General features: G+C 37.6%; 1 long non-coding RNA gene across 1 annotated transcript; it reads left to right on the top strand.

Annotated features, from left to right (window-relative positions):
• Nucleotides 1-1171: 1171 nt before the first annotated feature.
• On the top strand, nucleotides 1172-6014 carry LOC113463533 (uncharacterized). The gene is made up of 3 exons (XR_003387892.4): nucleotides 1172-1278; nucleotides 5212-5260; nucleotides 5431-6014. It is a non-coding gene; the product is annotated as an uncharacterized LOC113463533 (long non-coding RNA).
• Nucleotides 6015-10805: the final 4791 nt, after the last annotated feature.

Here is a 10805-nt window from a genome sequence, read left to right as displayed (position 1 = left end):
CCCCTAATTCAATGTATTTTGATAAGTTTGATGAACATTTTTTAGAAATACATTGAATTTGCCATCTAACTCCGTCTATGTTTTGTGCATAACCTATCCCAAGTCTAGATAAAAGAGGAGGATTGAGGTAGGTTAACGGCCAGTAGTAGAACTATAGTCACAGTCTATAAACATGAATCCATATAAGAAAACAATGGGGATATGCCCCACTAGCAAAGAGTAAAAGAATTCATATAGTTGACCCTCACTAACTTAGGATTAAGACATAGTTGAGAGTAATGAGGTTGATGCCATTGCAATTTAAGTAAGCTTCGAAACTCTCGCACAGAAGAGGAATGCCAACTAATGGAGAGAAAGGTACTAGGCCTTTTTCAACTATGGCAACTCCACTACCATTTGAACCCTAGACCTCTTCGACTCCCTTAAGTGGAAATTGGAGCCAACTAACTAAGCTAAGAACAATTAGTCATCAAGCTTATAGGTTTTAGAAAAATAAACATATCAAACCTCTCACATGGAGCAAATAGTTAGAAAACCAGACAGTACAAATCATAGGAAATGACAATAATTGTGTAACAAGAGCCTAAGTTGCATGTAACTATATGTATTATAATTTTATTACTTGTAACTTCAATTACATAGAAAAGGGCAATAACATGAAGCTAGACAGTTTGATAATCCGTTAATTCAATATGGTGATAAACAACCAAAATGCCACTCTGCGTCGTCTCATGGAGGGTTTTTGGAGTACGTGCTTATTGTGAAAAATAAAGAGTCCGAACTTAGTCCCGCATCGACTAGATAGCGGAGATGTCTGTTGCTTAAAATGAGGGGGCTACCCCTTTCTCTTCAGACGTGCTTTTTGTGGGGCAAATCGTGCGTGGGGAAGAGACTGAAACCCCCCCAAAATGGATAATACATTTGAGGAGAAGCAGTCGCTTTTGCTGTCTAAGCCCAGTGGGGACTGAACTCTGGGGTTCGGAGGATACCCTCGGCCTCATCAGTGCCGGTGGCACTAGAGTATGTTTTGTACTGTGATTATTCTGAACATACTCATGGCTGAATATAGTAAGATGCTGGTGCACAAAAAAAAAAAAACAAAAAAAAAATCAAAATGCCAGTATATATTATGGTGATAATTATTCGCAGAATCCCTTCTTATTCTTCTCTTGCCTCGCCACCATCACCGGCTTCCTCCTCCTCCCTAGGCGAGATCTTCTCCTTCCCTCTCCCTGAGCGCCGCAATCGTGCCCCTCTGCCGTGACCGACGTCTTTATGGTAAGAAATCCTCTGTTTTCTTCCCCTGTAGCCAGACCACCGCCCTCTCCTGTTTTCCTGATGGCCAAACCTCTTTCTCCTTCAAAACGAAACCCTCTCCCTCTCCCCCTCCCCACGGTCGACCCCAAGCCTCTCTCCGTCTCCTATCAGTTGACGCTAGGCCGAGCCTGATCCCCTTTTTCTACCGTTTAACATTCTCAAATTGGAAGGTAGAAGCCAGGCCTCTTGATGTCTGAGGCGCACATGGCACTGGAGTCAAATCCCAATATCCCATATCCAAGATATATGTTTTTTATTACCATGCAATCCATATCTTCTAGTATTAGATCTCTTTGAAAATTTTTCTGATCATGAAAGAGATAGAATCATTAGATGCTAGGCTAGATTGATGGAATGTACCTAGACCCAGACTACCATCTAGGGTGGAGCCACCAATTTACATATGTAGAATCACCACCTTTGTTGTGGAGCTTAGAAAAGATCCGTAGCGTTTCACATATCAAATAAAACAAGAAAAAAAAATGGTATCTTAGAAAAGCCTACTAATTTGCTTTAATTGTTTTAGATCCTGCATAATCTTTTTATTGGATGAAATTTTTAGACAAATCAATCAATATTGGTAAGCATCTTTACCACCCTAGCCATTCATAATGTATTATATTAATCTTAAAAGGTTTGATTTTGATGATACAAAACATTTGAATAAGAAGTTTAAGTTTACTAATTACCTATTTGGAGTATACTAGGATGCTCATAGGATGCTAAGAATATATCAATCCAAAATTTTTAAAGTGGAAGAATGAAACTCAAATTTATGAAGCTTTGAACTAAGAGGAGTCGACCCGAAGAACACTACGAGCCGACCTCGAATATCCACAGGCAAAAACAGAAGACTTTAATTTTGGGCAGTTTCAAGAGTTAACCCTAGAAAAATACGAGTCGATTCTGGCACAATAACAAAGAGGAGAGTAGTGAGGATTTGTGCGGACTGTTTAGTCCTACATCGGTTATTCGCCGAGGAGATCTTGGGTACTTATACTGGACTAAGAAATTCAAAAAATATCTTTCGGCGGTCCTAAATTATTGCATTTACCTAACACTTACTCTAAACATGTTCTAATTTGTCTTAAATTTGCTCTAAAGTTTGGGAAGCCATTTGTTTTCAGCTTTGAAGATTGGTGGCTTAAGGAGATGAGCTAGATGTGATTATACAATAGGACTAGCATTTTTTTAGAGGAATGACTGCTCTGAAGGTGCCTGGATTGCTAATCTGAGTCGATGTAGACATGTTAAACAATGGTCAAAAGGAAAAAGGAAAAGTCACAGAGCAAAGCAAAGATCATCTACAGACCTTTCACTCAATGAATTGAATAGCAACAGGATCCTCAAATAATCTCTAAAGGATATCTATTCTAAAGAAGAATTATAGCGGAAGCAAAGGTTGAGGATGCAACAAAAATTCTTCCTTCTTTTGTAGGGTGTCTTCAGGAAAGAAAGAAGGTGATAGAAACCAAATCTTTAACTAGAAGAAGACCAATAACATACCTTTCGGAAGTGTGCAATATTTCCATGAACTTTTTTGGCTAGGATTACATGCATTGAGCTGTGTTCTTGAATGTTTTCCTCCTTGTTGTAGCATGAATTTGTGGTCAGAAATCTCTTTATAATTGACATGATAACTCCTTTTCACAATCCAAGAGTCTAGTGGGTTAATGAATAATAGAGGGAGATGGGAAAGAGGAGAGGAGTTTACTTCAATGATCTCTCCCGTTTCTAATCCCTTTTCTTTTATTATAGAACGGTTGGAGAAATTTTTGAAGTTTGTTAGAGCTATAATAACTAGACAAAATAATTATCATCATATACTAACTCCTATATGAACCAAGACTTGAACCTGGCTTGAGCATGCCCTCATGGGTGCCCTATCTTGGTTCCTAACAAGAAGAAACACCATCACCTTTTTGCTAGATGAAGGGATTGAGTCTAACAGTCAAGATGATATCATTCATAGATTTCATCCTTTCTGCAAGAAGCTATTCTCCTCTGAGGGTCACCATAAGATGCCTCTTCATGTCAATTGGAGTTAGCTTTATGGAGCACTAAGCATAGACTTCTTTACTCTGATATCTTCTTTTCAACTTGGAGGAGATCAAGGATGTCTCCTTGGGAAGCAAGAATATGAGGACCCGTGCGAACGTGTGTTTAGTCTTACATTAGTTATTCACTAGGTAGATCTTGGGTACTTATACAGAATTAAGGAATCCAATATATACCTTCAGACTAGTCATTTTGGGTGAAGTCATGGATTGTCTTAATAGTATCAAAACAGACCCAGCCCATGGCCCATATGGACTAGGAGATATTGAAGCACGGGTTCATAAAGGTTGACCATGGGCCGATCGTGGTGCTTATGATTAAATTTGAATGGATTTGGACCTTTAGCCGGATAAAGATGTAAAAGCTTAAACGGGGGAAGTATGTGAAGACTCGTATGGATGTATGTTTAGTCCCACATCAGTTATTTGCTGGATAGATCTTGGGTACTTATACAGAATCAAGAATCTCAAGTAATATCTTGTGGCTAGCCATTTTGGGTGAGGTCCTTGGTTGTTACAAAAAGCATTAGGTCCTGATAGTTTTGCTTTACTTATCTTCCAAAGATATCGGAAACTAATCAAGAATGATCCACTTGGTGCTCTTTGAAGGTTTGTTCGATGGGAAGCTAGATCTCTCTGGGTTGAATTTTGCATATCTCATTGCTAACACCAGGAGATTTAGACCCATTTGCTTACTAAATAGTGCATGTAAAATAATTTCCAAGGTCTTGGGCATGAGATCAACATGGTTTCTGCCACATCTCATTGATAACATGCAGTAAGCTTCTATGAAGGGGAGATTCATACTGAAGAACCTCCTATTAGCTCATGAAATTATCACTCAGTGCAAAGCCTCCGGTATAAAGTTGGATTTCAAAAAGACTTTGATAGGCTTTAGAGGCATTTTTCCTTCTCGGTATTGGAGGCTTAGATTTCTCAACTTTGTGGATTTAATGGGCCAGATTGGTACTCTCGTCAGCATTGGTTGGAGTCCAACCAATGCGGCCTACTCTCACCTGCCTTGTTTATCACAATAGGTGGGCTAGCAAGGATTTTGGGACACACTGATGGTTCTGTTCTCGTTAAAGGTTTGGGTGACCTTCGGACTCTGCAATTTGTCGATGATGCATGGCTTTTCTATGAAAGTTAAATGACCGAGATACTTGTTCTAAAAACAATACTACTGTGCTTCGAAAAGTCTGTCTAGGCTTAAAATCTATCTCCCAAAACAGTGCTGTGATGTATCAATATGTCAGATGGGGTTGCCGAATTCTCTACTATATATCTTAGTTTATCGCTTAAGACCTGTTTGGGTAATCCAACAAGATTCAGTTAGATTTTTTGTTGGATTCGTAGATTGAGCGGCCTATATTGGGCATGGTCCATATCAGCCCAATATCCCTAGCTCGGGATGTACGAAAGAAAAAAAGACCATAAACTTTCCTTAACACACCTAGTTTGCTCTGCTCGAAAATGTCAATCAAAGAATGGCATCTTAGGGAGGGAAGTGGCAGAATTACTCTTTGTTTTATACACCGATTTTCCCACTACCTAAATAGGTGTGAAAGAATTGATCGAAGGAGATCATTCTTCAGGAAAGGGATGGAGTATTTCATTGCAATCAAAATGGGCATGAAAATATGTGGAAAATTCAGAAGCTAGATGGAGGCTAGATACGGTGTCATTTTTATCTTAGTTATTTAGTTATTAGTGTTGTAGAAGTACCAACAATCTCTCGTATACATGATTAAGGCGAGACTCTCAGGTGTTTCAAAACTAGATTATAGACCAACTTCTCTTGTACTTAGTACTGATTTAATATATTCTGATGGAACAGGGAGGTGATGAATTGCAACAAATTTGCTAAGCCATGCAATCGCCAACTGGTATATAATTTTCTCGTGTCGATAGGTGTCGATAGGATCAACTTTCTCTTTTTTCCTTCTTTTTTTTTTTTGTCGATAGGTGTCAAAGTTTTCTCCTTAAAAAATATTCTCTACAATCAATGTCATATCCAATGTTTAAACTGAATCTTTTTTTTGGAGGTCATCCCCAGGTATCATTCGGATCCAATGCCTAGAACGAGTGTGAGCAATTCTGTGCCGGGATGGACAGCATGACACCAAGCAATCTTCTTGCTCATAGTTATAAACGTAACTCTGTGTAATCCGATAATTGCAACATAGACCTCTGCAGTGCATGCGTTGGGCGTACAAGGGCATCCCAGTCTTGAGCTTTATGTGGTGGTGATCATGTGGTTGTTGGTTATATAACATTTTCCACTGGATTCTCTTCTTCCACCATCACACATTTGATAGCGTACGGCATATATTCAGTGTTTTTTGAGCCTTTATTCTCTTCAAAGAATGAACGATCGCGAAAGGAGAAGGCCATCTTCGAACCTTTATCCTCGGGCAAAGAAAGAACGATCGTGAAAGGAGAAGAGTATCTTCAGCGTTTCCTATGAAACACTCGCGACAAAAACGAAAAGAAGCAGAAGAATAAGAAAAAGACATCTTCAATAGCTAATTGGTGTTATATGTTGATGCTGTTCTGAGAGTAAAATATGTCTGATTTAGCGATGCTAGCACAAATTGGAGCTTTTCTATTAAATTATATGGATCTGAAGCCATTTATATATTCTTCAGGCTAGGGCAGGCTCAATAAGCATAGGCCACTTGCAGGTCAAATAATATCTATATGTTATATCGTGTGCACAATCTGTACATTAGGCTGCAAGTGGGCCGGATTGCCCCGTGACTCGATTCGACCCGCTTAGACCGACCCATTTTGGAGGATCCATGGGGCTGGGTTGGGTTCTAAAATTGGACCCGTTCTATTTTTTAGGTTGGATCTGGATTTACTGAATTCAGACCCGATCCGATCTGATACGACCCATTTGAATTTTCTGCTTGTTAACAATCTCAATGTGATATTACCCTGCCGCCACTTACACCAAAGAGTCTTGAGGTATGAGCAATAAATAGATGTGCACAACTATATCATTTTGCTTTTATCCGTGCCTGAATTTATCAAGAATAGAACCCATTAATACATTACAGATTAACGGTTTAAGCCTTTTAAAATGTCACCAACAAACAAAAAGTACATTACAGATCCGAACTAGATCCAAAATTTTTGGGTTGGGATCGGACTATACATGAATCCGACCTAACTCGAATGACCCGTTGGGTTAGAAATTTTAGCAATCGACTTAATCTGATCTTCTATTGAATTGGGTTTGAGTCCAACATTAGGATTCGAACAAGGAGCCGGGCAGGGTCGGGGTCACTCATGACTCGGTCCGACCCGACCCATTTGCACCCTTATCTGTATACTTTAGCTCTACTTAGATTTCACCACTTTTGTTCTTTATCTGACCCATTGAATCCTACTGGTCTGAGCAGTCGGGCACTGTCACCCGACCAAATTGATCTAAGGGCATGAGACCATAGTATTTAATTTTGACTTCTAAAATTATGTTAAATTTAATAATATCTTAATGATATTAAACAGGTGTATCTAACATGTTTGCCTGAAGTGGGATTTAAAGCGAAAAGAGGTAAATAATTTAATACTTCAAAGTATATTTTCCAAAGTATTTGGTGAAGTAATTATTAGTGGATTAAATTTTTGATATATATTTTGTTCTTAGTAATTATTAGTTCATAAAAATTTTGATACAGAATCCCAACATCAATAGGCTATGGCCCTGTAACCCAGTGGCATGGGTCGCACAAATTGCTAAAAATACTATTATTAATCATCGGTGACAACGGTGTCCAAATACCGCTATTCTAATCACCAATGGTGTGGTATTGAAACCGCTTTCTCACAGATTATAAGTTGACAGGGCCAACAAATAATTCTTATTAGTAGGGCCAGATTATAGTCATGCTGAGAATACATACATGTATACAAAATAAACTTTTTATAATTTGTCTAGTCATATTTTTCAGATATCATAACATATAATATAATTTCGAAATAATCAGTAACATGTAAAGGTTCAAACCAAATTTGATGCTGGCCTTACCTTACCTTATTGAGAAATGTGAGAAATTATTACCTACACTGCGTGCACTAGCGCAGCCGTGAGGCATACATGTAGCCGATCACAGCCGATAGTTTCTATAATAATGCACCAAGATATATGCTTGATGAATGAGGCCTGCAGAAACCAACGGCCCTTATTGGCTGGGTGCACGGCCATATGGTGCTTGTAGTGTAGGCAATAATTTGTCCACCCTTTCACTAACAACACGCTTCTCTCGTTTCTCCTCAAGATTGCAGCTTATCTTAATCAGGTGGGATTGAGGGCTAATGCTGACCAAGTCAAACCTTCGTATCCAATCATAACCCGACACAGCCTCAACCCAATCTTTTCTTAAACAAAGTTTGGGTCAGTATCCAACTGTGCTATGTTGTGTTGCATTAATCAAGTTAGATTGGGTTTGTATAGATAATTTAAAATTAGACGGCAAGATTTTGAATATGTTTGATAGGTCAGTATTGCCATAGAATCTTGTTTGGATGCACTTATACATTATATAACTTAAACAAGCATTTATGCATTTTGTAACGTAAGAAGACCAGATACCCCAAAAAGAACACTAGACAATGATATACATTATATGGTTAAATGAATAATACAAATATGTTATATAAAACATAAACATGGATCTATTTAATTGGGTAAGATTCAAATTCGGTTAGGATTGCAACTTGCTTGAGTTTTAAGCTTTTAACCAGGTCCAACTTAGAATTAAATTGAGATATTTAAACTCGAGCTGATCCAATTTCAAAAAATATTGACCAAATCATATTCAACAAGCAAAATTTGGTTGGTTATGTTTGAATTACCCTAATCCAAATGGTGCACTCATTTTCTTTTATGTGCAAATAGATGGTATTTATATATAATAATGTTTATATAATAATATTTTTTTATAACACTATATTAAATATAATATAAATATTAATTTACTAAATTAAATATTTATCATCACTATCGTAATTATATACATGATTACATCACATCCTGACTTATAATAATAGTCAAGGACTAACATACACATAGCTACGTGGTAACATTGAGACAAAGCAATGATTAAGGGCTTTCGGACCCAAGCACCCAAAGCATATAAATGGAACTATCCAAAAGACTGCAAACTGAAATGTTGAAACTTCGACTATGGATTTACTCGCATTGCCCCACAAGACCAGGTTGAATTAATTAAAAAGATGATTGGATTGCTACAAGATGTCTAACAAGCTGAATGGAAGAGAGGCCGACCAAGGAATACCAAATAATTGTTAGAAGTGAAGAGAATAGACCGAGCGAAGAAGACATATCATGTCAAGCTTGAGGCTGATTGGGTGATAAATTGTGGAGATTAAACTATCGGACTAGTAAAGGGATTATGATGTGGTACAGAATCAGTAGTAACTACTGGATGATTTATGGGTGGTTATCGAAATATGAGGAGAAAGATGTTGGCTGTAACTATTGGAACCATTAGAAGAAAGTGGAGGTCAAGTCTGGACAGATATCAACAGTAAATGTAGGCAATTGCCTGCCCATTTAGAGCAGATCGTACAAATATTAGAATACGTAATTCTATGGAATGATCTTTGGCCAATCAAACAATAATCGATTATATTTCTTTATCTTTATTTCTACCTTTATTCAACTTACATTATGTTAGGTTATCCTTAATCTCTAATTTCATAGTTTAGACCCTTATCTCAAGCTAGCTTTAACTCAGGCTATCAAATTCTCCAAGAAGGTAGCACCTCGGTAGTGAAAATCCTCGAAGCTCAAGGCTCCTTAATACCATTACCTTTTTCTGGTTTCAGACACTGGTGACATGTTTGAACATAGGGATGGAAATGGGTAGGCCAAACTAGGCCATACCACTACTCGAGCCCGACCTGAAATTTTATTACCAAACTTAGGCCTAAAAATTTTGGAAAATCTAAGCCTAAGTCCGACCCAAGCCTACACCCAAGCCTTACTTTGAAACCCGATTAAGCTGGCCTAAATAAGCTATTTAGGCCAAAAACTAGGCTGACCGAATTTGGCTCCACTTTGCCACTGTCATTGGGAAAGTCCTATGCAGGTAATATTGAAAGGCCTCAGGAAATCGTGTCTCCACTTCGCCAGTGGCATGCAAGTAGCAACTCCATCACCCAAAGATCGCTCTACAAAAACAAGGCCTTGATTATATACCTAGAAAGACCGCTACATAAAGGTTTCAAGTGCAGATTTGGCAAGTTGGATGCAAATAACTATGTAAAATACTTCCTATAAGATCGAAGCAGCTTGGAGAAAATGCTTGGAATCCAAGAAAGAAGGTCCAATTGTGCTGTAATTAGGGTTCTTGATGAGAAAACGCTAGGAATATTGGGAGCTCACCTCGAATGTTAGGGTTTTCCATGCGAGCTTGATTGGAAAGCCTTAACAACTCCTTCTAAGAAGCAGAAATCTAAGGTGGTGAGAAAACAAAACCTAGAATCCAACAAATGCACAAGGATACAATCAAGGATTGAGATTAGGGTTTGATTGACAAACAAAACTATAAAAAATGAAACCTAGAATCCGACAAACATACTTTAATTTGTGTTTGGTAACCAAATTAAAAATATGCTTTTGGTATGATAAAATGATAATAAAGGACATTACATACTATTGTATAGTAAATATAGTGTAAATATATAATTACATAGTATAATATTATAATATAATATAATATAGTAATATATTATTACATAGTATAATGTTATAATAATGCAACATAATGTAATATACTATTGTAATATAATATAATTGTTAGATGTATGCCCTAGAAGCTAATCTGGCTGACATATTATTAATTCTGGAACATAATTTTATACTTGACTTTATTATTATTGAATAATAAATGGGTATGTTTTTTATTCATATTGTTTATGTGTCTATGAATCGTCCAAGAAATTAATAAGATGATGATACATATTTTCAAGGGTTGAGAATTTGAACCATGTATCATTGGTGATAAATTTCTAAATGCTTCTGATCAATGGATCATCACGAGGACGGTGATCGATCCGATGAGATCAGTGCACACATCGCTTTCCTTATGGATGGACGAAACTCGAGTCCACAGTGTAGGAACACTGAAGTGATAAGTGCAGGTGCTTGTTAGAGAATAAGAGTACTGAGCGTGATCAAGACAAGAAGTTACTTGGATGTCTATCCACTTGTCAGTGACTTGCTTGATGTTGCAGTAGAATGACTGGTCCTTTTGACCTGCGGTGCTTCGGCTACTCACAGTAAGGTTATTGTAGTTTGACTGCACATATACATGATCTCTAGTTATATGGGTTCTTGTAGTGTAAATTGGCTGTAGTAGATTCACTGTAGGAGTAGAGTATGCACCTATATGGAAT

Source organism: Phoenix dactylifera, chromosome 12 (genome assembly GCF_051530095.1).
Source record: "Phoenix dactylifera cultivar Ajwa chromosome 12, Ajwa_hap1_PhDact_Kaust_v1.1, whole genome shotgun sequence".
Classification (NCBI taxonomy): domain Eukaryota; kingdom Viridiplantae; phylum Streptophyta; class Magnoliopsida; order Arecales; family Arecaceae; genus Phoenix; species Phoenix dactylifera.
This window is presented reverse-complemented; position numbering and strand designations above follow the sequence as displayed.